This window comes from Megascapheus bottae, chromosome 17, assembly GCF_031878675.1.
Source record: "Megascapheus bottae isolate mThoBot1 chromosome 17, mThoBot2.hap1, whole genome shotgun sequence".
NCBI lineage: Eukaryota > Metazoa > Chordata > Mammalia > Rodentia > Geomyidae > Megascapheus > Megascapheus bottae.
The window spans coordinates 43,302,312-43,328,648 of NC_143525.1; the positions used below are offsets into that span (position 1 = coordinate 43,302,312).

Sequence of the window (26,337 nt, forward strand, 5' to 3'; positions counted from 1 at the left end):
ATGGTACCAAGGAATTGAAACTGGGTCTTTGTGCTTGCTAGGCAAGCACTCTACCACTAGGCTAAACTCCTGGCCACTGGTTTTCTTTTTGAGTTAAGTTCTCGCTATATAACTCAGGCTGGCCTAGAACTCTAGTTTGTTTGCTTATGATTTGTTTTACCATACTGAAGTTTGAACTCAGGACCTCATGCTTGCAAGGCAGGTACTATACTATCTGAACCGTTTAACAGCCCTTATTTTATTTTATTTTGCCAGTCCCAGGGCTTGAACTCAGGGCCTGATCACTGTCCTTGGGCTTTTTTCTTAAGGATAGAGCTTTACCACTTGAGCCACAGTACCACTTTCGGCTTTTTTTCTGTGTGTGTGGTACCGAGGAATTGAACCTCGGTCTTCATGCATGTTAGGCAAGCACTCTTACCACTTTTTTTTGGGGGGGGGAGAGGGGTGGGTCTTGGAGCTTGAACTTGGCCTGAGCAATGTCCCTGGATGTCCCAGAACTCTTCAGCTCAAGGCTACCACTCTACCTCTGGGCCTGGATGGTGTCCCTGAGCTCTTCAGCTCAAGGCTATTGCCCTACCCTTGAGCCAAGCTCCACTTCTTTTTCTACATGTTAATTGGAGATAAGAGTCTCAAGTCCTTTAGTGCCTAGGTTAGCCTTGAACTTTGATCCTCAGATCTTAGCCTCCTGAGTAGCTAGGATTACAGGCGTGAGCCACCACACCAGTCTTCTTACTTTTTGCTTTATTTTGGGGATAGTATGTCACATTAATGCCTGAGCTTGCTTGGACTATGATCCTTCTATTTATGTTTTCATATAGCTGAGACAAAGAAGCATGTTCCACTATGTTCATCTTTTTATTCGTTGAGATGATACCTCATGAACTTTCTGCCTAGGCTGGTCTTGAATTGTGATCTGGATCCCAGCCTCCCTTGTAGCTATGAGCCACTGAACCTGGCTAGCTTTAAAGTATTTAAAAAGTAGAGTGTTGGGTGCCAGTGGCTCATGCCTGTAATCCTATCAACTGAAGAGCCTGAATGTTGAGGATCACAGTTCAAACTAGCTGAGATCAGAGGATCAAGGTTCAAAGCCAGCCTGGGCACAAAAGAACCTGAGACTCATCTCTAATTAACCTCTAGAAAATGGGAAGTGGGGCTTGGCTCAAGGGTAGAGTGGTAGCCTTGAGTTGGAGAGCTCAGAGACAACGCCCAGGCCCAAGGGGAGGGTGGTAGCCTTGATGCCAAGTTCAAGTCCCACGACCCACACAAAAAAAATTTAAAAATGAAGAAAAAAAGAAAAAGAGACTCAGTCCTTACCAGTTCCAGATATTTTATCATGAAGAATATATTTTTTCTCAAGTCTTTTTACTTGTTATAACTAGAAATGAAAAGGGTGCTATGAAGAGAAATAAAATGTCACAACAGTGTAAAAGCAAAGACTAGCTGAAGTTGAATATAATTTTTTTAATTTTATTTTTTTTGTCAAGGTAATGTATATTGGGGTTACAGTTACATTCACCAGGTAGGTAGTAGGTACATTATACATTGATAGCCTTTCTTACGTTTTTGTCCCCATTTCCCTCCCCCAAGATTATAAAATTTTACTTAAATTTTTTTCAATTTTTTTATTAGTAGGTTTCTTGATTTTTGTTCTTTATTTTTATTTTTTTTGCCAGTACTAGGTCTTGAACTCAGGGCCTGGGCACTGTCCTCAGGCACTTTTTGCTGAAGGCTAGTGCCTTGCCACTTGAATCACAGTACCATGTCCAGCTTTTTCTGAGTATATGGTACCAAAGAATCGAACCCAGGGCTTTGTGCATGCTAGGCGAGCTCCTGGCCCATGTTTTTTCACTTTTGAAAAGATCTTTTTGCCAGGTGCCAGTGGCTCATGCATGTAATTCTAGCTACTCAGGATGCTGAGATCTGTTCAAAACCAGTGCAGGCTTGTATCTGAAGACCCTTATTTCTAGTTATGCAGCAAAAAGTTGGAAGTAGAGGTGTGGCATAAGTGATAGTGCTCCAGCCTTGAAAAAAGCTTAGAGTGCAAGGCCCTAAGTTCAAGTACCAGTACCCACACAAAAAGAGAGAGGAAAAAGAGTTATTTACTCAAGAAATGAACTCCCAATTTCTTCAGATCCAAGAAAAGTATGTTTTTTGAAAAGTATCTTTAAATCATATTGGCTGGGGGTATACACACCTTTAATCCTAGCTACTCAGGAGACCTAGGTAGAAGGATTGCTGTCCAAATCAGACCTGAGGCAACAACTGAGACCTTGTCTGAAAAAGTACTAAAGCCAAAGAGCTATGGATGTGATTCAAATTGTAGAGCACGAGCTTACCAAGTGCAAGGCCATGAATTCAAACCTCAATAGTAGGGCTGTAAAGGAAAAAGTGTCAATAACATATAATATAGTATACACATGCATATATATATATTTATTATTATTATTTGTGGGTCATGGAGCTTGTACTCCGCCTGGACACTGTACCTGAGCTCTTCAGCTCAAGGCTACCACCTACCCCTGGGCCTGTGTGTTGTCCTTGAGCTCTTCAGCTCAATGTTACCACCCTACCCTTGAGCCAAGCCCCACTTCCCGTTTTCTACAAGTTAATTGGAGATAAGAGTCTCAGGTCCTTTTGTGCCTGGGCTGGCTTTGAACCTTGATCCTCAGATCTCAGCCTCCTGAATAGCTAGGATTACAGGCGTGAGCCACCGCACCTGGCTCTTGCATATATTTTATAAACATTTCATTTACACAATATATAATATCAGACCATAATATTCTTCATAAAGTTTGTAGGAGCAATCCTAATATGAAAAATAATTTGTGAATACTTCTGTGTAGTTTTTCAATTTGTTTCAAAGTTAACATTCTCCCACAATGATTTTCAGTAAAGAAATGAGCTAGAACAATATGAAAATGGAACAACCTGTTATTTCTTTTTTACTTCCCAATAAATTTACCATATGTTTGAGACTGATGGTTGCTGCCATCTTCAGTAAATGAAACAAAATGCTTTTAAAGTAATGTACGTTATTTTTACTACCTTACTCTCCTCTCCCTATGAGCACATTCATCTTATTGAGAAAAGGTTTATTTACGTTCTACTTACATCTATGGTGTTTTTAGCTTATTTCCTTTGGTAAAGAGAAATTGGTGAGTTTATTTCCCAGTTTAGCTGTTATAATAAAATGTAAAGCCTTTTCTGTGCTCACTTCTCGAATAGCATCATCAAAAGCTAGGAAAACCAGCTAGTGCAGGCCAGTATAAAATTCGAGGTCCCTGAGGTTTCTGGGGTTTCTTTAGCAGTGGCTGCTATGGCTCATGGTTGCTTTTCCTACTCTTGTTATCAGCATGAAGCTGAAGGTCACCTCGATGTTCCACACAGAAAACCCCAAGTGTGTTTTTCTAACATAACAGCTTTAAGATTTATCTAGTATAAAATTCACCCTTTGAAGTATACAATTCAGTGGGTTTTAGTGTGTTCACAGGGTTACATAATCATCATCATTATACATTTAGAACATTTTCTTTCACTCAAAAAAGAAACTAGTCCTCTCCCACTTCCCCTTCCCCTGCTCACTAACAATCACTAGCCTACTTTCTGTGCGTTGGCCTCGCCAGGACATGTCCCATAAGTGGAATGGCTGGCTTCTTTTACACGCTGTCAAGTTTTATCCATGTTCCAGTCTACATCAGTGTTTTATTACCAAATAACTTTCCATTGTGTAGATATTTACACATTCAATAGATAATGGGTATTTGAATTCTTTCTTGCTTTTTTATTATTCTGAACATTCATGTATAATTTTTTTCTTTTTGTTTTTTTTTCAGACAGCATGTCACTGTGTAGCCCAGCCTGTACTTAAGGTTTTCTTGCCTCAACTCTGCTAGGATTACAGGCTCATACTACCATACTGGGCTTGTTAATATTTTTCTTTCTTTTGTTTTTTTTAAAGTGGGGCTTGAACTCAGTCTGGGCACTGTCCCTGAGCTCTTCAGCTCAAGGCTACCACCCTATAGCCTTGAGCCAAGCCCACTTCCTGTTTTCGAGAGGTTAATTGTGCTTGGGCTGCCTTTGAACCTTGATCCTCAGATCTTAGCTTTCTGAGTAGCTAGGATTACAGGAGTGAGCCACCTGGCCTTTCTCTCTCCCTCCCTCCCCCTCTCTCTCTCTCTCTCTCTCTCTCTCTCTCTCTCTCTCTCTCTCTCTCTCTCTCTCTCTCTCTCTGTCTGTCTCTCTCTCTCTCTTCCCCCCCTCCTTCCCTATCTGCCTCCTCCCCCCTCTCTCTCTCTCTTTCTCTCTCACCAGTCCTGGGGCTTGAACTCAGGGCCTGAGCACCGTCCTTGGACTTTCTCAAGGCTAGAGCTCTACCACTTGAGCCATAGCCCCACTTCCAGCTTTTTCTATGTTTGTGGTACTGAAGAATCGAACCCAGGTCTTTGTGCATTCTAGGCAAGCACTGTACCACTCTGCTAAACCCCTGGCCCCTAGGAAGATGATTTTATTAGAAAATAAAGTTACCTATGATGATAATTTTATTCTGTTTTTATATTTTGTGTGTGCTGTTTTTTGTTGTTTTTGTTATTGTTGTTTTTTGCCAGTCCTGGGGCTTGAACTCAGGGCCTGAGCACTGTCCTTGGGCTTTTTCTCAAGGCTAGCACTCTGCCACTTGAGCCACAGCACCATTTCTAGCTTTTTCTATGTATGTGGTACCAAGAATCAAACCTGGGTCTTCGTGCATGCTAGGCAAGCACTACCACTAGTCCAAAGTCCAGCCCTGTGTGGGCTGTTTTTATCTTGTATGCAGGACAAGATATACATGCCCAGCCCTGTGTCACACTTTTATATGAGTGTCTATCAAAACAGAGATATTCAGATAGAGCGATGTAGCTATTAATAATACATAGAGAATGCTAATACTGTACTTTGAACACAGGATCTTATGCATCTGCTTGGCTTTTCACTCAAATTTGTCACTCTGCTATTTGGGCCACACCTCTGCTTCCCTATGTTGTACTCTTTTGTTATTGTTATTATTGAGAAATTTAATGCCATTTTCATTTGTTCCTTTGTGTATAAGCTCTACTTTCTAGCTGTGATCTTTTTCTTATATTTGTTCTCCTGTGGCTTAACTGATTTATTTATTTATGGATTTATTTTTATTCATCCAGGTTGGATATATTGAGTTTCTCCAGGTGAATTATAGTCTCAATGATTCTGGAAAATTTTTTAATCATAATATTTCAAATATAGACTTTTTCCTATTCCTTCTATTTTTTCCATTTGAATCTTCAATGTATACCTTAGACCTTTGTACTGATATCATCAGTGACTATAATTTTTTTCCATGATTTAATTTGTGTGTATGTGTGTGTGTGTGTGTCTGTGTGTCTGTGTGTGTTCGTGTTTCAATGCTGGGGCTTGAACTCAGTGCCTGTGCACTGTTTCTGAGTTTTTTTGTGCATGGCTAGCACTCTTATCACTTGAGCCACAGCTCCACTTTTGGCTTTTTCATAATTAATTTACGATAATAGTCTCATGTACTTTCCTGCTTCAAACCATGATCATGAGATGTCAGCCTCCTGAGCTGCTAGAATTACAGGTGTGAGCCACAAGTGGCTGGATGTTCGTCATATACTTTCTGGGTAGCTACTTTGGACTGCCTTCATATTTACTAATTCTTCAGCTGGATTGTTCTGGTGATTAATCTTCGCATTGCAATTTTTATTTCAGGGTATTTCTCTCCATATGTTAAAGCTGGATGATAACTGTGGAGCTTCATTGTCTCTTTTATCTACTTTTGACATATCAAAGTTTTCCATAATTAATAAAATCAACAGGGAGGACATTATCAAACTTTAATGTCTATGGGGTCTGGTAGCTCACATCTGTAATTCTAACTATGCCAGGAGGCTGAGATCTGAGGATCACTGTTCAGTTTGAACCCAGCCTGGGCAGGAAAATCTATGAGACTCTCATCTCCAGTTAGCTGCCTAAAAAGCCAGAAGTAGAACTGTGACTCAACTAGTAGAGTGCTAGCCTTGAGTACGAAAGCTCAAGGAAAATGCCCAGGCCCTGAGCTTAGGCTCTACAAGCAGCACAGATGAAAAAAGGTTAATGACAGCTGAACAATATGAAACAGTCATTTAAATTGGTTCCTAGGTGGCTAGGAATATGGCTTAGTGGTAGAGTGCTTGCCACATGCATGAAGCCCTGAATTCAAGTCCTTAGTACCGAATAAGCAGAAAAAGCAAGACGTGGCACTGTGGCTCAAGTGGTAGAACATTAGCCTTGAGTCGAAGAAGATCAGGGACAATGCCCAGGCCCTGCATTCGAGCCCCAGGACTGGCAAAAAATAAGTAAATAAATACAGCCCTAGAAAAGACAAGAAATTGTGGGGACTTGAACTCTCCTCTTGGACTAGAATATTGGATTCTTCATGGGTAAAGGGAAACAGAAAGGGAAGTTTGGATGTGTGAGAGACAGGAAAATAGGGATAAGAAGGAAATGGGTTTTAATCTGTGATGAGATAACACCATAGATTATTCAGTTTTCCTTAGGCCCAGGATCATAGAACCACTCAGAATACCTCATATGATACATACACTTGAACATCAAAGGTGGTTGCTGCCTGGTTTCATGGAATTTTAGTCAGTGATAATCTTGGGTTCTGCAGGAGTAGAATCTTTGCTCCATTCTGGCTTGTCCAGTATAACCAGTATGACTTCTTGTCTTAACTGATGTCATCTTAACTAAACCGTGCCAAGTGTTGCCTAGAAAAAGAGAGACTTCTTAGGTGACATAATTCTGTTTTCCCACTTTCTCTCCTATTGAAAATTTTAAATTTAAAAAAAAAATCAGCAGAACCTCAGATCCAAAGTTTATCTACATGCAAGTCAATCCCTGAAATATGTGCCTGGAATCACCAAGGTTTCTCTTGTAAATATTTTAATGATACCTCACTCTTTAAAATATGTGGTCATATATGTCATGTTATTAGATTTTTATAGCAGCTGTCTTAGGTAACACAGCTATTACTAGTTTGTTTTACAGAAATATTTTTTGTTTATTAACTGTATCTCTCCAATCCTGGTAAAAGGTAGGGATCAAGAAATATTTGTTGAATGGTTTGATTAAAACATGAATAGAGGGGCCAGGAATTTGGCCTAGTGATAGAGTGCTGGTCTAGCATGCACGAAGACCCGGGTTCAATTCCTTGGTACCACATATATAGAAAAAACCGAATGTGGTTCTGTGGCTCAAGTGGTAAACTCTAGCTTTGAGAAAGCCCAAGGACAATGTTCAGGCCCTGAGTTCAAGCAAAAAAAAATATGAATAGAGTTTTAGAATTAGATATTTATGCAGTTGTTTTTTAAAAGACATTCCCTTTTGGCTCTTTCCAACCTGACCTTAAAAAAAAGTGTGTGTGTGTGTGTGTGTGTGTGTGTGTGTGTGTACACCAGTCCAGTCCTGGGACCTGAATTCAGGGACTGAGTTCTGTCCCTGAGCTTTTCTGTAAAGCTATCACTCTACCACTTGAGTTTTTAGTGGTTAATTGGAGATAAAAGTCTCATGGACTTTCCTACCTGGGCTATCTTCCAGCTGAGATTCTTAGATCTCAGCCTCCTGAGTTTCTAGGATTGCATGTATGAGTCACAGGCAACAAACCCAATGTGACGCTTGAACTCAGGGCCTGAGCACTGTCCTTAGGCTTTCCTCAAGGCTAGAGCTCTACCACTTGAGCCTGAGCACCACTTCCAGCTTTTTTTTTTTCTATGTATGTGGTACCAAGGAATCTAACCCGGGTCTTCGTGCATGCTAGGCAAGCACTCTGCCAATAGGCCAAACTCCTGGCCCCCTATGTGATCTTTTTGAGTAGGAAAAAACTTTTTTACAATGATCTAAGGAGCTAAAAGTATTTTTGAAATAATAAAAAGCTTAACATAGAAGTTGTAAAGGAAGTTGAGGGCTGGGCGGTGGTTCACACCTGTAATCCTAGCTACTCAGGAGGTTGAGAGCTGAGGATCAAGGTTCAAAGCCAACCTGGGCACAAAAGGACCTGAGACTCTTATCCCCAATTAACCTGTAGAAAACGGAGTGGGGGGGAGCTTGGCTCAAGGGTAGGATGGTAGCCTTGGGTTGAAGAGCTCAGAGACAACACACAGGCCCTGGGGTAGGATGGTAGCCTAGAGTTGAAGAGCTCAGAGACAGCACCCAGGCCTAGTGCAAGCCCCATGACCCACAAAAAAAAAAAAAAAAGTAAGGGAAGGGGCCAGGAGTTTGGCCTAGTGGTAAGAGTGCCTTCCCAGCATGCATGAATACCCGGGTTTGATTCCTTGGTACCACATACATAGAAAAAACTGGAAGTGGTGCTGAGGCTCAAATGATAGAGCTCTAGCCTTGAGAAAGCCCCAGGTCAGTATGTACAGGCCCTGAATTCAAACCCCAGGGCTGGCAAAAAAAAAAAAAGTTGTAAGATAAATGATTTTTAAGTCATTAAATTAAAATATAAACAAGGGGTGGGAGTTTGGCCTAGTGATAGAGTGTTTGCCTAACATGCACAAAGACCCAGGTTCAATTCCTCAGTACCACATGCATAGAAAAAAGCTGGAAATGGTGCTGAGGCTCAAGTGGTAGAGCTCTATTCCTGAGAAAGTCCAAGGACGGTGTCCAAGGACGGTGCTCAGGCACTGAGCTCAAGCCTAGGACTGGAAAAAACAAAAAAAGCCCTGGGTTCCATTCCTCATTACCACATACACAGAAAAGGCCAGAAATTGTGCTGTTGCTCAAGTGGCAGAGTACTAACCTTGAGCAAAAAGTGTCCAAGAACAGTGCCCAGGCCCTGAGTTCAACACCCGGGACTGGCAATAAATAAATAAATACATAAATAAAATATAAAAATAAGAGCTTCCTTGTTTTAGCATGAAACTGTCATGTGGGCTGGGTATGGTGGCTTTCGCCTTAATCCTAGCTACTCAGGAGGCTGAGATATGTGAATCGCAGTTTAAAGCCAGCCAGGCCACTGAAGTCTATAAGACTCTTGTCTCTAGAAAATCAGAAGTGGGGCTGTGGCTCAAGGGGTAGGACAGTAGCCTTGAGCTGACGATCTCAGGGACAATGCTCAGGCCCAGAGTTCAAGTCCCATGACCAACAAAAATAAAAAACAAAACTATGACATGGAATATTAGAACGTGGTAGTTATGATTCATATCTTTAATCTTAGTACTTAGGCTAAGGCACTAAGATTATAAATTGAAGATTCTCAAAATATAAATAAGGAAGTATGGTAGTGAACTTTGGTATAATTAAACATACCTTTTAGCATTTACTGATAAACGTTTAGAGCTATCCTAAATGGGAGATAATGAGATAAATACTATTATTTTTAGACATCTAAAGCATTACAACAAAGAGACACATGAGGGCGCCATAATCAGTTAAAAAAAATTTGGAGTGCATGAGCAGTGTTGCTAGGAATTAGTTTTGTAAGACAAATTAGTACTATACTTTTACAGATGAAGGTCCAAAAATGATTATTATTATTATTATTCTGGAGAATAAAGTAGATGCTATGATTTTTAAGATTGTACAGCAATCCCTTGTTGGTGAATTTATTATGGTGTGGGATTTTGACTCTCATTCTGATAACTCTTATTTAAAATCCTTCCCATTGTCATGAATTTATGTCGGTCATAAATCGGCTTGGTGATAGCATTATATAAGATGAGGAAGAGTACTGGTGATGTGCTCAGGTCGAGCTCTTGCCTGGCACAAGTGAGGTGTGGGTTTGATCCCTAGCACTACAATAAACAAAAAGGCTTATGAAGTTTTGCTCCACTAAATATTAACTATGCTTCATTTATGCTTTCTGCGGGGAAAGGGTCAGTTCTAGCATTCGACCTCTGGATCTCCCACTTGCTAGACAGGTGTTGTACCACTTCAGCTACTTCCTCCAGCCCCACTTCTTTTTGAATCTTCTAGAGTATAAACTAGAGGCCTCATGCTTAATAGGCAAGTTCTCTGCCTTTTTAGCCATGCCCCCTCACTTCATTTATATTTTATCCAGCTCATACTTGACTTCTTTTGGTATAATCCTTATTTTCTCATCTGTGATAACTATATAGTTATTTTTTTCCTGACTTTCATATAAATACAAAGCTACTCAGGTACCTATAAATTTTCAGCGAAGAAGGTTCATAAGCACCCACAAAAAGTTTACTAGGGAGTATCTGTGATGACAATATGAAATCTAGATGTCTGAAAAAAAACGTTTTATGTGGCAATATCTGTTTTTGTTTGTTTTTGTTTATGTTTTTTTTCAGTCCTGGGCCTTGAACTTGTGGCCTGGGCATTGTCTCTGAGTTTCTTTTTGCTCAAGGCTAGCACTCTACCACTCGAGCCATAGGGCCACTTCTGGCTTTTTCTGTCCATGTGGTAGTGAGGAATTGAACCCAGGGCTTCATGTAAGCTAGGCAAGCACTCCACTACTAAACCCAAGTCCCAGCCCCAATATTTGTTTTATACGCAATTTTTCTTCAGCTTAGGCACCATATAGGGTAGCAAAGAACTGTCTCAGCACATGTTGGCCCCAGCATCTTGTTTGTCTCTAGAAATGAGAGTTGAGCAAGAAAATAATTGGGGACAAAAAGTAGAAATGAAGTACAGCTTAAAAAATTAATTTCTGGGTCAAGTGTGGTAGTGCATGGCTGTAACTCCAATTATTTGATAGATGTAGCTAGGAGGATTGTGATTCAGTACTGGTCTTAAGCAAAATCATGAACCATTATCTAAAAAATTACTGAAGCACAAAGGGCTAAACATGTAGCTCAGCCAAAACAATAGTAAAGTTATTTTTTCTTTTCTTTTTTTTTTTTTTTTGCCAGTCCTGGGCTTGAGCTCAGGGCCTGAGCACTGTCCTTGGACTTTCTCAAGGCTAGAGCTCTACCACTTGAGCCTCAGCACCACTTCCGGCTTTTTTTTCTATATATGTGGTACCAAGGAATCGAACTCGTGTCTTCACGCATGCTAGGCAAGCACTTTAACCACTAGGCCAAACTCCTGGCCAGTAAAGTTATTTTTTCATATTCCTGAATTGAGGCTCTAAGTCCATAAACCCCTATAACCATTTTGTATTTGAAAAATTTGTTGGCTGCCTTTCTAACATCATAGAAAAAAGATTTGATCGCCTATGGCGCCGAATACATATTAGAAAGGGAGATGTTTTAACCATATCTTCGTAGAATTAAAACACTACTTTGAGCTGGGCGCTGGTGGCTCATGTCTGTCATCCTAGCTGTTGAGGAGGCTGAGATCTGAGGACTGCGGTTCTGAGCCAGCACAGACAGAAAAGTCCCATGAGACTATCTCCAATAAACCACTCAAAACCAGAGTACGGTGGCTCAAGTGATAGAGTGCTGGACTTGAGCAAAAGAAGCTCAGGGACAGCCCCCAGGCTCTGAGTTCAAGCCCTACAACCAACAACCACAAAACAAACAAACAAAAAAACCCACTACATTGATTCATATCTAACAAAAACAACAAAAAAACTATATTCACAGTTGACAAATGCTCACCAGCAGTAGTCTGGATAGATAAGTGATGGCCGGTTTAGAATCTGGAATGGTATGTCATAAATGGAAGGAGCCACCTACACAACATCATGGCTACATCTCAGAAGCCTAAATTAAGTGGAGGTGCAGTCCCAAAAATACCAAGAATGCCTACCCATCTTTTCTTTCTGTGGCACTGAGACCTGAATCCAGGGCCTCATGCTTGCTTGGCAGGCTTGTTACCACTTGAACTAAGCCTTTAACCTTGTCATGTCTTGTTTGTATAAAGTACAAAAGCAAGCAAGAATAATGGATCAAATAGAAGTCAGGATGGTACTTACTTTGAGGTTAGCTAGTGTCTAAAGATGTACAGAGGGGCTTTGGGGGAGTTCATAATATTCGGTGTCTTGATTTGGTCATGAATTATATGATGGTTAACTTTGTATGTATGTGTGTGTGTATGTGTCATGGGATTTGAACTCTAGTTTCGGGCACTGTTCCTGAGCTCTTCAGCTCAAGGTTACTGCCTTACTCCTTGAGCCATAGCACCACTTCAAGTTTTCTGGAGGTTAATTGGAGATAAGAGTCTCATGTTCTTGGGCTGGGAGTTTGGCCTAGTGGTAGAATGCTTGCCTAGCATGCATGAAGACCCAGGTTCGATTCCTCGGTACCACATACATAGAAAAAAGCCGGAAGTGGTGCTGAGGCTCAAGTGGTAAAGCTCTAGCCTTGAGAAAGTCCAAGGACAGTGCTCAGGCCCTGAGCTCAAGTCCAGGATTGGCAAAAAAAAAAAAAAAAAAAAGAGTCTCATGTTCTTTAGTGCCCAGGCTGGCTTTAAACCGTAAACCTCAGATCTCAGCCTCCTAAGTAGCTAGGATTACACTGCGCCCTGGGATGGCTCACTTTCTGAAAGTCCATTGAACTATTGCATATGTGCCTTAAATAATACTGTGGCTAAGAGTTGGGGATTTAGCTAAGTGGAAGAGCACTTGCCTGGTAAGTGCAAGGCCCTGAGTTTGGTCTACAGTTCTGCAAAAAAAAAAGCAAAACAAATCCCAAACTTATGGTTAACCTGTATACTTTCTTATATAAGCAGATCGTGCCATTTCCCAGTTTAAAAATTGTCAAAAACAGAAAAGTATATAAGAAATAAAAGGTAAATCCTTTGATCAGAATCAAAATTTCCTTCTCCTTTTATTAAACTGATAGTTTTGTTTCTACTTAAAAGATAATAGAAGGCTCAAAACGTGAGGAAATTTTTGAAAGACTCCTGAATTTGAAGGGGAATTATTTTTTGGAACACCCCATCATTCAGATGATTTCTATGTATAGAAGCTCAATAGTCTAGACTTGCGTTAGGAAGCTAGTCTTCCTCGAATACTTCCATGTTAGAGAATTCGACATGCACTACAGCAGAGAAAACTTAGCACTTTCAATCTGGCTGGATTTTAGCTAGAGACTGACATGTTAGATTTAGTGCAACTGTGGAATTAATGCTAAAAACTCCCATGCTCTGTGGTTTTCCCATATGCTACATAAAAACGCTGTATAGTTTCTCACTCAAAAGCTGCTATATTAGGGTGCTAGCTGATTTTATGCCTCCAACTTGCTTAATGTTTTCATTTATATACAATAAAGTTTTGCAGCACATCAGTCAAACAATCTATTGCAAAATAATTTACAATAAAATTATAATAAATTTATACAAAGTATTGATTTAGCATTAATTTTTGAACTGTGAAAGTCAATGTGCCATAAATCTGTAAATAAATTGGAGAAGCAAAAGACATAAATAACAGAGAAATTTGTCTCTGTGTTGTGCATGTGCTTTTTTAGGTAGCTATATAGGGAAAGTATATGGGAGGTGGCTTCATAAAATTTTAAATTAGTGACATAAAAATAACATAATACACAAAGAAATAGACTGCCTTAAAAAATTGTGAAGAAAACCACCCAAGAATCTGGTTCATAATTTTGACGTACTGGCATCCCAATTCAGTTGAATGATACCCTGCAAAGGAAAGCATCTTCACACTCTTGTGTTTCCAAAAATTTTTGGAGGCAAATCGACAGCACCATCTATTTAATTCTTGGAATATCATGTTTCTGTTTGTGTGCATATGTTTGAATATCTTTACTATTTTAAAAAGCCCACATGGAAGACATCAGTGTAGCAATAGAAAGTCTAAGCCCAACCCCCAAGGGGACATTTGAATTCACTCTTATCATATGCCACATGCTTTTTGTACACAATGGATTACCTGACTGAAGGTTCCCTGTTAAAATCATGTTGTGGGTGTCTTCCAGCGCCATGGGAGCTAGAGAGAGGCATAGCTCAAACCAGATCTCCTCAAACTAGGAAGTGTATACAATGTAGGCTTCCAGACCCTCCAAAGAATTCACATAGAAGATCTGACAGCACAGAAGCCTGCAGCAAGCAGCCTGGAGAAGGCTACCTATCACCTAGGATAATCCCTACCTACACAATCACATTGATCAGCTGCCCAGACATCCTTTCCAGAAGGAACCTTTTAGCTGCAAGAAGGACAATGAGCTGGAAGCCTCTGGAGGTTAGTACCTTTGGGATGCTGCACTTGCGCTGCAGTTGGTACTTTCCAGGATGGCTCCTAGACCATGATAGAACACAGCAAGGTATTAAGGCCTGACCATTTCTGCCTAATACAACCGTTATATGCCGTATTTGCTCTGAAGTTCCCCAACGCTAGCCAAGGCCTCCTTAGATCTACATCATAGTCTGAAGCTTTCCTTGTCAGATTTTGCTGCTTCTACTCTATTGTGCGGATATATACCTCAATAAACTTGTATTCCTAATGATCATCTTGGTGCGAAGTTAGGATTTCCTGAGAAACGATGGCAGAGGATACCTTGGCAGTAACGCAGGTCAGCCTCCAGAGAGTGCTATTAGAAAGAATTGAGAGTCTAGTGGAGCCAACATCGCCGACATCTGCAGTCCCTGATGTCACAGCGGCTCCCACCCACTCTTCTCTTGCCCCTCTGCCACCTCCAGCAACTCCTCAAAGCCCATGGTGGGAGACTAGAACTTGAAAGTAGTGATGAAACAGCTTCCAGATTTCCTCTATATAAACCAACAATTCGATCTTTATATGTCACTGTAAGCCTTGCAGTATATTTAAATTCCAAACTTTTATTTTCTTTGCACGAGGACTCTAAAGTCTGGTTCAGTGGTGTCCATACCGCCTCGTCTAGGCTGCACCATGATTAAATCATCATAGTTTCCAGTGAAGGGCCTAAGGTATGTTCAATAATCTGTTTTTGTAATGATCTCTCACTAGCAGCTTCTTTATTTAATCCTATTTCCTCTGACTTGTTATTCCATATGGGGATTTATTCTACTGAAGAAGCTTATGCGACCAATAGCCTTAGACCATAATTTCATTTCATTTACTCTCATCCTGATGAGGAAACATCAATTTCATATTCATCATTATGTTATATGAACATATTAGCTGCTTGCTTTCCTTTCTTTCTCTCTCCCCTTCCTTCCTTCCTTCTTTTTCCTTCCTTCCTTCCTTTTTCCTTCCTTCCTTCCTTTCTTTTTCCTTCCTTCCTTCCTTCCTTTTTCCTTCCTTCCTTTTTCCTTCCTTCCTTTCTTTTTCCTTCCTTCCTTCCTTCCTTGTGGGTCATGGGGCTTAAACTCTGGGCTCTACAGCTCAAGGCTACCACCCTGCCCCTGGAGCCACAGCCCCACTTCCCGTTTTCTAATGATTAATTGCAGATAAGAGTCTCTCAGACTTTAGTGCCCAGGCTGGCTTTGAACCTCCTCAGATCTCAGCCTCTTGACTAGCTAGGATTATAGGCGTGAGCCACTGCGCTTGCTTCTCCCTCTCTCTCTCTCTCTCTCTCTCTCTCTCTCTCTCTCTCTCTCTCTCTCTCTCTCTCTCTCTCTCTCTCTCTCTCTCTCTCTCTCTGTCTCTCTCTCTCTCTGTCTCTCTGTCTCTCTGTCTCTCTCTGTCTTTCTCTCTCTCTCTCCCCTCACTACCCCCCACCCCATTTGCTTTCTCAAGGCTAGAGCTCTGCCACTTGAGCCACAGCACCACTCTGGCTTTTTCTATGTATGTGATAATGAGGAATTGAACCTGGTCTTTGTGCATGTTAGGCAAGCACTTTTTTTTTTTTTTGCCAGTTCTGGGCTTGAGCTCAGGGCCTGAGCACTGTCCTTGGACTTTCTCAAGGCCAGAGCTCTACCACTTGAGCCTCAGCACCACTTCTGTTTTTTTCCCATGTATGTGGTACCAAGGAATTGAACCTGGGTCTTTGTGCATGCTAGGCAAGCTCTCTAACACTAGGCCAAAGTCCCGGTCCAGGCAAGCACTCCTACCACTAGACCACACTCCCAACCTGAGTTAAATTATTGAGAAATGTTTACTGTATTTATATAAGAGAATATGGTCACATCCAGTGTTATCTAAGATTTCTGGCTAACTTGTCATTATCCTGATGTTGCTTTGTCGGGAGCTGGTCTGATATTTAGGACTAAGGATGGAAACCAGCATAAATATCAGTCTGGTTACTGTGCTCCTCTCCATTCACAAGAAAGTCGTTAAAGGAAGGGAGCAGTGGCAATTCTTCATCTGGACAGCTTGCTGCTCCCAGCCTCTCGCTCTGCTGCACTGAACTTGTAGTTCCAGCCTACCTGAATATGCCAGGCAAAGTAGGATGATTCTCATCAACGCAGGCTTTTCTGACAGATGGAAGAAGTCCAAGGGCAATGGTGAATTGTCTGGAGAGAAGATGGAAAGAGACACAAAGGCCTTCTATGCTACACCAGAAGGTTTGGATTTTATCCTTTAAGAATTAATTAATGCATTATGCAGTGAAATCAAAGAAACAGTATACAGGTTTCAATTTTAGATAGAGTGCTTCCCCAGGAAGTGGTAGGATGGATGGATGAGGAAAGAGTAGTGGGGAGTGAGGGAAGCAAAGGTTTGATCTAAGAAGACAGGATGCTAAAATGAAACAGAAGGGACCTGAATGAGATTTTGTTGATGGTCCTGGGAATTGAACCTAGGGTCTACTGCTTTCTTGGGTGGCTGATTGGATGCAGGAGAGCAGCAATTAAGGATGACTTGTGCTCTTCTCTTGTGAGATGTGGTGATGTCAGAGATTGCTCTGCAATAACTAAGTTACTCTGTTCCTAGATTCTTCAGATATAATTTTTGGTTATTTAAAAAAGTAACTGTGACTGGGCATGGTGGCTCACACCTGTAATCCTAGCTACTCTGGAGGTAGAGATCTGAGGATCAAGGTTCAAAGCCAGCCAGCACACAAAAGGACCTGAGACTCTTATCTCCAATTAACTTCTAGAAAACAGGAAGTGGGCTTGTTACAAGGGTAGAGTGGTAGCCTTGAGCTATAGAGCTCAGGGACAGCACCCCGGCGGGAGTTGAAGCCCCAAACCCAGCCAAAAAAAAAAAAAAAAAAAAAAGTAATTGTGAAAGAATGCTTATTCTTTTTCAGTTTCTATTATTTCCTTTTTACTCAGCATGAAAGCACTTGACATATTTCTCAGCATCCTTGGAGGTAGCTGGGTATGTGACTACATTCTGACTTTAAATGGATATAGTTTGTGAAATTCCTAGACTTACCGTTAAAGGATGAAGGTAGATGCTGCCTCTTTTTTTTTCTCTATCATGTGTGATAGCTAAAGCTCCAACTTGGTCCATACCTTAGAGATCTAGAAATACTTTGAGTTTCAGGTGACTGTAGAGCTACTATAGCACTGTTAAATACTTACATTCAAACTTTTTTGTGGAAAACAACTTGTGACTTGTTTAAATGCCCATTATATTTTGGTTATTTGAATGCCTATTTCATTTTTTTTTTTAACCAGTCCCAGGTGTTGAACTCCGGGCCTTGATACTGTCCCTAAGGTTTTTTTTTGTTTGTTTGTTTGTTTGTTTTAGTTTTTCTCAAGGATAGCATTCTACCATTTGAGCCACAATGCCACTTCCAGCCTTTTGTTTTTATTGGTACTGAGGAATCAAACCCTGGGCTTCATGCATGCTAGGCAAGCACTCTACCACTAAGCAACATTCCCAGCCCCTGAATTCCTATTTCAATAGGTGAGTAGCAATTAAAAATTTACTAAAAGCACCTCGAGGACTAGGAAGACACTTTTTCTTGGGAACTATTGTTGAGTCCACAACTCAGTCATGCTCTTGCTTCTTAGTGCAAGCTGACTTTCAGCTTTACTATCATTGCATTAACCCAAAATGCAAGGAATGTTGTATTGCTCAAGCTCAGACATTTGTCTGTTTTGCAGGGGTACCAAGGGGCCTTGGTGTTTCAGTGTGGGGCATCAGCATTGGGATGAATGTGCCAGGGTATGAAATTCACTACAGAGGAAGATAGAATGACTGATAAAAGAAGGAAGCAGAAGCTGGGTGCCAGTGGCTTGTAATCCTAGCTATTCAGGATGCTGAGATCTAAAGACCATGGTTCAAAGCCAGCCTGGGTAGGAAAGTCTATGAGACTCTTATCTCAAACAAACTACTCAGAAAAAGCCAGAAGTGGTGCTGTGGCTCAAGTGATAGAGCCCTAGCCTTGAGCACAAAGAAGCTCAGGGATTATGGGCAAACCTTGAGTTCAAGGCCCAGGACTGACAGAAAAAAAAAGAAGGAAGCAGAGAACAAGAACATTGAATAGTCCCAAAATAATACCCACTACACTCAACTTCTTACTTCTACTTAGTCAAGGCAAAGTAAGAGAAACCATAGTGATGTATTTTTCCTTTAACTTAAAACTCTCCTATTTCGGTGGATCCATTTTGCCATAAAGCATTGCAATTTTCTTTCACAATATCCTTATTTTAAATGGCACAAATTTATCATTTCTTCTAAATTCTGTTGTAAGCAAAGATATTCACAAGCTGCTTATAGTATTCATATGCTACATCCTCCCTCTTTTTTGGCAATAGCATCATGAAAAATAATGGCAACGTTGTATAAAAGCTACAATCAAAATTATTTCTTTGGATCTTCAAAGAAGATCTCAAGAATAGCAAGAGTATTTTCTATGTATAAAAAGAAACTCTTAGCAGCTAAAAAGTTATTAGTATTCTTTCAAAAGCCAGTATCATTCTTGGCAATCTTGTATTTTAGCACATTTTTATTGCATTCCAGAAAAAAGTCACAAAGAATTGGACTTTTTTCCCCAGAATTCAACTTAATTTGAGAGAAAAAAATTTAAATGATTTCTCATTAACAGGAGGGCTATAATATGCAGTTAATGAACATGAGGTTTTCTTTTTTTTTAACCAAGTCAATCTCATTATTCTGTTGCAATTTCTGGGAAATTCTTTTTATGCTTGTATTCCTTCTCAGTGGTGTTGGGGCTTGAACCCAGGGCCTTGTGTTTGCTAGGCAGATGCTATACCATTTGAGATGTACCTCTAACCCTTTTTGCTTTTAAAAAATAATAAGTTTTCACTTCTTGCCTAAGTTGGCCATGATCTTCCTGTTCATGCTTTCCACATGGCTGGGATTCTAGGCATGCCCCTTCTGTCCCCAAGATTTGGCTAGGATGGGTTTTCATGAATGTTTTGTCTTGCCTGGGCTTGAACTTCTTTCTACCTGTTATTAGTCTCACAAATAGTCCGAATTATGGGTAGAAGCAATTGCCCTTGCCTTTTTTTTTTTTTTTTTGGCCAGTCCTACGCTTGAGCTCAGGGCCTGAGCACTGTCCTTGGACTTTCTCAAGGCAAGAGCTCTACCACTTGAGCCTCCACACCACTTCCAGCTTTTTTCTATATATGTGGTACTGAGGAATCGAACTTTTTGCATGTTAGGCAAGCACTCTACCAACCACTAGGCCAAACTCCCAGCCCCATTGCCCCTGCTTTCGGGAAATAATTTTTTTTTTCAGTACTGGGGTTTAACCTCAGGGCTTTGTGCTTCATAAGTGATCTGTCACTCAAGCCACACCTTCTGCCCCTTGAAAATGGAATCTCAATATGATTTTTTTTAAACGCCTCCCATGTTGGTAATAGGGGCTGGGAGTACTACATGTACCATCATGCCTGGTGTGGTTATAAATTCTCAGCAAGTTTATTTGTCATATTTCTATTTCTCCTATTTTTTATGTTTTCTTAGAATAGAGAATAAACAATAAGAAAGAAAACTAAACCACTGATGTCAGAACTGGATATTTGTTAGCTACAGCTCAGAAATAATGATGGTTTGTTAAGTATATTTACCTCTTATCACATATTTTGTTAATAATTTATTTGATTTTTAATGCATCAACAGATGGTAAAAAGCTTAACATCTACATGTGTAAATTGATCTGAGAATAGGAAATTACTTAAGATATTTGTGGTAACAAATTATCATTCAGTGTGTTGCTCAAATAAATACTTAGAAGTTTAGTCTAGAAAAACGATTTAATTGTTTAGAACAATAGATATGAACAACCCCAAGAAATCTGATCGCTTGGATTGCATATTGCAAGGTGCTGCTTTGCTTCATTTCTATGATTTGGACTTGAACACACTGAAGACTTGGGCAAGCAGATGCTTTATATATCTTAGCATAGTTCTGTAGCCAAGCATCTCTTTCACATCTGTCCCTTCATTTCCATTTTCAATGCTACCATCCTATTTCAGTTCCTTATGTCTTCTTTTACAGACTATGGTAATAATCTTTTAATTGGTCACTCTTTCCTGGAGCATTCTCTTTTCTGACTTCTTTACATGGACCTCCGGGTTAATTTTAACACAGTTCTGTCTAATTGTCCTTCACAGCCTCTTAAACGAAATCTAACCTCCTCAGCTAACCATGCAAAGTCTATTGTGAATTCTAGCTTTGCTCTCTGTCTGGTCTGAATAACTTATGTCTCCTGAGATCTTAGAGGCCTGAGAACAAAAATAAGGAATTAGCCCTTAGAAATAAACTTCACAGGCTCAGTGACTGAAGCCTGAAATCCTGGCTACTTGGAAGGTGGAGGATGAGAGATCTCAGGTCAAGGCAACTTGGACAAAAATTTAAAAAGTTCATGAGACTCTATCTCATGAACTGCACCCAGTCTTTGTAGTGATTTGAGGAAGTACACATAGGAAAATTATAATCCAGACCAATCTGGACATAAAGCAAGACTCTATCTTGAAAGTAACTATTGCAAAAAAAAGAGCTGGTGGAATGGTTCAAGTGGTAGGACACCTGACATTCTTTTTTCCTCTTTTTTTTTTTTTGTGCCAGTCCTGGGGCCTGAACTCAAGGCTTGGGCATGGCCCCTGAGCCGCCGCCGCCTCCTCCTCCTCCTCCTCCCCCCCCTCCCCCTCCCCCCTCCCCCTCCCCCTCCACCCTCCCCCCTCCCCCTCCTTCTCCCTCTCCTTCTCCTTCTCCTTCTCCTTCTCCTTCTCCTTCTCCTTCTCCTTCTCCTTCTCCTTCTCCTTCTCCTTCTCCTTCTCCTTCTTCTTCTCCTTCTTCTTCTTCTTCTTCTTCTTCTTCTTCTTCGAGAGGGGGTCCTGGGGCTTGAACTTGGCCCGGGCACTGTCTCTGGACTCGTCAGCTCAAGGCAACCACCCTACCCCTTGAGCCTCAGCCCCATTTCCCATTTTCTAGTGGTAATTGGAGATGAGTCTCAAGGTCTTTAGTACCAGGCTGTCTTTGAACTGTGATCCTCAGATCTCAGCTTCCTAAGTAGCTAGGATTACAGGCATGAGCCACCACTTCTGAAGAACTATTGTTCCTTCTAAAAAGAAATAGGAAACAAACTGGTTGCTGGTGGCTCACACATATAATCTTAGATAGAATGATGAAACTGAGGAGACTGAGGGCTGAATTGGGACAAGAAAATTTATGGCTTTTCAATTGACTCCCAAAAAGCTAGGATGGAGCTGTGGCTCCAATGGTAAAGGGTCATCCTTAAGCAAAAAGTCAAACAAAAGTGCCCCAGTACTGAAACATTTTTGTGTGGGCACGTGCATGCACACCTGCACGTGTGCTTGTGTGCGCGTGTACACCCGCATGCATGCACACACACATACATACAAAGAGCACAGCTGGTTCTTTCTAGTTCCCTTCCCTCCTGCCTTGACCACTAATGTAATAACTGGAGCTAGAGCAACTTTCTTGTTGCCAGAATCTAACCACATGAAAAAAGTCCAATTCATGAGCAGGTGGTATAATACAATCCTTCAGTTATTTCTATAGTCTTGTTGAATCAGTCAATCTGGAAAATAGTCATTCCAGGTCTTTGATACAGGGGATTCTGCCTTTCAGGACATCTCATGCCCTCCATAGGATCTACTACCATTTCTTCTAAATACAAAACCAATATCTAGGGGCCAGGAGTTTGGCCTAGTGGTAGAGTGCTTGCCTACCATGCAGAAAGACCAGGGTTCGATTCCTTGGTACCACATACATAGAAAAAAGTAGGAAGTGGTGCTGAGGCTCAAGTGGTAGAGCTCTAGCCTTGAGAAAGTCCAAGGACAGTGCTCAGGCCCTGAGATCAAGCCCAGAACTGGCAAAAACAAAACAAAAACAACAAGAAAAAACAATATCTAACCAGCAGGAGAAAGTCCTAGACTTGCTGAGAAAAAGGAAGTATACATGAAGGAGCTATAAGACCTTGCTCACATGTATAGTAGGAGGTAGGCTGAGAAATTAGGACTTTATTTTGTAGACAATGAGAAGCTGATGAAGATTGGCAAAACGACAGTGATAGAATAAAAGACTAGATTTCAAAATGGAATTTTATAACGGCTTTTGTTTTGTCTTTTTTTTTTTTTTTACCAGTCCTCAAACTTGCAACTCTCCTGCCACAGGCTTCTCAGTGCTGTGATTATAGGCAAGAACTATCACAGTTCACTAAGAAAACAGTAAGTGATAGGTTTAGATTGGCTTTCATAAAAAGAATACTTTTCAAAATATAGAACAAATTAAAATAGGTTATTAGAGATTGCCTTCCTTGGAATTTTTTAAACATAGAATATAGATAAATCTTTTGTTTTGTTTTGAGACAGGGTCTCAGTATATAGTTCAGAATGGTGTCAAAGTCATAGTCTGTCTGCCTCTACTTCCCAAGGGCTGGGATTCCAGGCTTCTGTTATCATGTTGAGTCCAATCATTCTTGAAGAGTTTGGGAGCCAGCCAACTTGAAAACAAGAACTAAAATAATTGGTCTTTTAAAATTCTCTCATGTATCTTGAAAACAAGAGCTGAAATAATTGGCCTTTTAAAGTTCTTTCTTATATAATATCTTACCTACAGTTTCTGACAGCTGTTGTCTCTATCTGTTGCCTTTATCCCAGGTCATCATGGCATGTCAAAGGCATAGACATTGGTGGGGAAATGAATGACAGTAATGACACGCAGGATTATTTTATCTCAAGAATTAAGAAATCATTATTGTAGAGCTCTGTCAGTCCATCAACTGAGCAATTAATGAGAGCAGGTGGTATAATACAATCCTTCAGTTATTTCTACAATCTTAATGAATCAGTCAATCTACTCTTGAAAAAATAAGGAAAACAGTTATCCCAGCCCCAAAGACATACAGTAAAGCTGTGATTCCAATCTGAAGATGATATTGATCAGAATACAACAAAGATGTTCCTTTTTTCTCCTACATGATGTCCAACTCTTATTAAAAGTCTAAAACATATGACAGTTTAAAAATCTTGTCTGTGGCGAACAATTATTGTAAATGTGGTATTCACATAACTGGTACACATCTCACAATATACATCTACTTTTTTGTTGTTGATGTTTGCCAGTCATGGGGCTTGAACTCAGGGCCTGGGCACTGTCCCTGAGCTTCTTTTGCTCAATGCTAGTACTCTACCACTTGAGCCACAGGGCCACTTCCTGCTTTTTCTGTTTATGTGGTACTGAGAAATCAAACCCAGAGCTTCAGGCATGCTAGGTATGCACTCTACCACTAAGCCTCATTCCCAGCCCCTATGCATCTACTTTGTAACATATGTACCTTTATCCTTTTTCTACTTCCGTCTCTGTTATGAACCTGATTCTGCCCAAGGACCAATTCTAAATCATAGTCAGATTAGGGTTCCACTGCTCTTTTCCTGTGAGCTCTAGGGACATATGTAGTGCCCCAGCATGAGGGTGGGGCTGTCCACAAGCCCTGGAGGTACCACAATGTACCCTCATCCTGCCCGCTTCCTTGCTTGGTCCAGTAGATCTCTGACAGTAGATCCTCTCTCTTTTTCTTGCCCATACAGGAGCTTGAATTGAAAGCCTGAGGCTGTGAGTGTCGGGGGAGGGGTGGGGGGGATTGTGTGCTGGGATTTGAACTTATATCCTGATGCTCTTTCTTAACTTTCTTACTCAGGGCTGGCACTCAACTACTTGAGCTTAATACCTCCAGCCTTAAATCCTCTCCTAATAGGCTTTTTCCCAGCTTCTATGCTTCCACATTCCTGGACTACAGCAAAACTAGGCAGGCTGTACAAGCCCTTGCCTTAGGTGTCACTCTCAGGTGTGTAGAAAACCTTTAATTCTCCCCACACAGCATTGTGGCCTAAAGGGATGTATTGAGGCTGCCTCTATTTACCAGCCCTGACCAGGCTGGATGAGAAGTAGTATGGTGTTGAGAAACCGCCTTGGGCTCTATCTCAGGGCTGCATCATTCTTCTGCCTTTGGGTTCTTCATACTCATTGCTAGGAAGTTGAAAAAGATCCTGGAACCCTTTCTTGTTTTGGTTTTTTGTTTTGTTCCAGTCCTGGTTTTGAGCTCAGGGCCTAAGCACTGTCCTTGGACTTTTTCAAGGTTAGTGCTCTACCACTAGAGCCACAGAACCACTTCCAGCTTTTTTCTGTGTATGTGGTACCAAGGAATCGAACCCGGGTCTTCTGGCACGCTAGGCAAGCACTCTACCACTAGGCCAAACTCCCGGACCTTCCCCCCTTTTTTTTTGGGTCATGGGGCTTGAACTCTAGGCCTGGGCATTGTTCCTGAGCTCTTCAGCTCAAGGGTACTACTGCTCTACCTCTGAGCCACAGCCCCACTTCCTGTTTTCTAGTGATTAATTGGAGATAAGAGTCTCTTGTTCTCTAGTGCCTGGGCTGGCTTTGAACCACACTCCTCAAATCTCAGCCTCCTGAGTAGCTAGGATTACAGGGCGGGGCCACCACGCTTGGCTCTGGAACCCTTTCTTGGGACACAATAGTGTCTAGATCTTTTTTCTTGCCATTTTTCTTTTTATCCTTCAGGCTCAAGTGAAGTGGTACATAGATCTTTCATATTTGTGCTCTGAGATTTTCTTGGGTTGATCATATTCCTATTGTAGCAAATGTTCTCCAGGTAATGAATGCCTCACAGTATAGTTTTAAGTCAGGGTATAAAGAAGCACCAGTTATGAGAAGCACATCAAACTAGAGTGTCATTCTACTGCTGTTGAAAGAAGTTCCATGGGGCCAGGAGTTTGGCCTTGTGGTAGAGTGCTTGCCTAGCATGCACGAAGACCCAGGTTCAATTCCTCGGTACCACAAACATAGAAAAAAGCCAGAAGTGGTGCTGAGGCTCAAGTGGTAGAGCTCTAACCTTGAGAAAGTCCAAGGACAGTGCTCAGGCCCTGAGCTCAAGCCCAGGACTAGCAAAAAAAAATAAAAAAAGTTGCAGCTGGGTAAGGTGGATCACACCTGTAATCCTAGCTACTGAGGAGGCTGATATCTGAGGATTGTGGTTCAAAGCCAGCCCCTCACTGAAAAGTCCATGAGACTCTTATCTCCAATTACTCAGCAGTAAACTCCAACTGGTGCTGTGGCTCAAAGGTAGGATGGTGGCCTTGATCTGAAGAGCTCAGGGACAGCGCCTAGGCCCAGAGCTCAAAAAAAGAAGTTCTATGAGGAGAGGCTGAGAACAGGAAAGTGCCAGCATCAGGGAGAGGCAATGAACCCCTTCTCTTTCAGGGCAGTACATAGAAATCCTCAGGCTTTTCTTGTGTTTCATTGGTTTCATTTCTTTTCAGGCCCACAAGAAAGTCTCTCTTACTGCAGGTGTTCCTGAGTTGAGGTCTACTTCAAGTACACAAGAAAAGGCCTCCCTGGGAAACAGGACAGCCCATTTCTCTCCTCTGGGCTTTGAGTCAGAACCTAAGTCTCTGAGTCTTGGGAGGAGATCTTTCAGTGCATGATGGCTTCCCACATGTCTTTAGATTCGAAAACTGGGAAGAAAAAGTAGAAATAAATGAATCTCCCCTACCTTGGAAATTAGTTCTTCCAACAGATTGTGTTAGCACTTGAAATCACTGCTTTAACTACTAAAATTGATTAAATTAGCAGCTCTGTATTTTGCCAAGATTTTTATAGGCTCCCCCGCCCATTCTCAACAAATTAAAACCTGGCTCGCAGGGGAGTATAGTAGACTGGAGACATTTCTCCTCCTGTCTCTGGATGCTGATGTCGCAAGCTTTTGACAGTTTTTAAAGAGAAAAATTTAGTTCTTGATCACTATTCCTTATGTGTCTTATAGGCAGGACTGCAGGATGGGTGTGTGAGAAGAAAACTGATATAATATTGAGAGTTTAACGAATATTTGTAATATAGAGTTCATTGATTCATAGAAGACTATTACTATAAGACAGACAATTATTTTATTGTCTAGCTGTCTGGTAATGTATCAGCAAATGGAATATTTTGTGATGTAAATATTAGGCCTCATGCAAACAGGTTTAAAAATAATATTTTTCATTCAAATCTGTTGTGTCAAAAATACAATAACTTCTAATAATATTTGTTGCTCAAAATAGAGGTCCTGAAAATCTAGAAAAGATACATTTAAT

At 41.0% G+C, this 26,337-nt stretch overlaps 1 protein-coding gene across 3 annotated transcripts in view; it reads right to left on the reverse strand.

Annotated features, from left to right (window-relative positions):
- Rnft1 (ring finger protein, transmembrane 1) overlaps positions 1-11,614 on the reverse strand; it is a 28,775-nt gene extending 17,161 nt beyond the window's left edge. Inside the window, exons 1-2 of one of the 3 annotated variants that reach the window (XM_090351144.1) lie at positions 11,577-11,614; positions 6,609-6,776 (exon numbers count right to left, since the gene is read on the reverse strand). The gene's annotated coding sequence lies outside the window, so the exon portion shown is untranslated. Of the gene's footprint in view, positions 1-6,592; positions 6,777-11,576 lie in introns of all 3 variants that reach the window. The other 2 variants (XM_090351145.1, XM_090351146.1) reach the window with 2 other exon arrangements.
- Between the last annotated feature and the right edge of the window lie 14,723 nt (positions 11,615-26,337).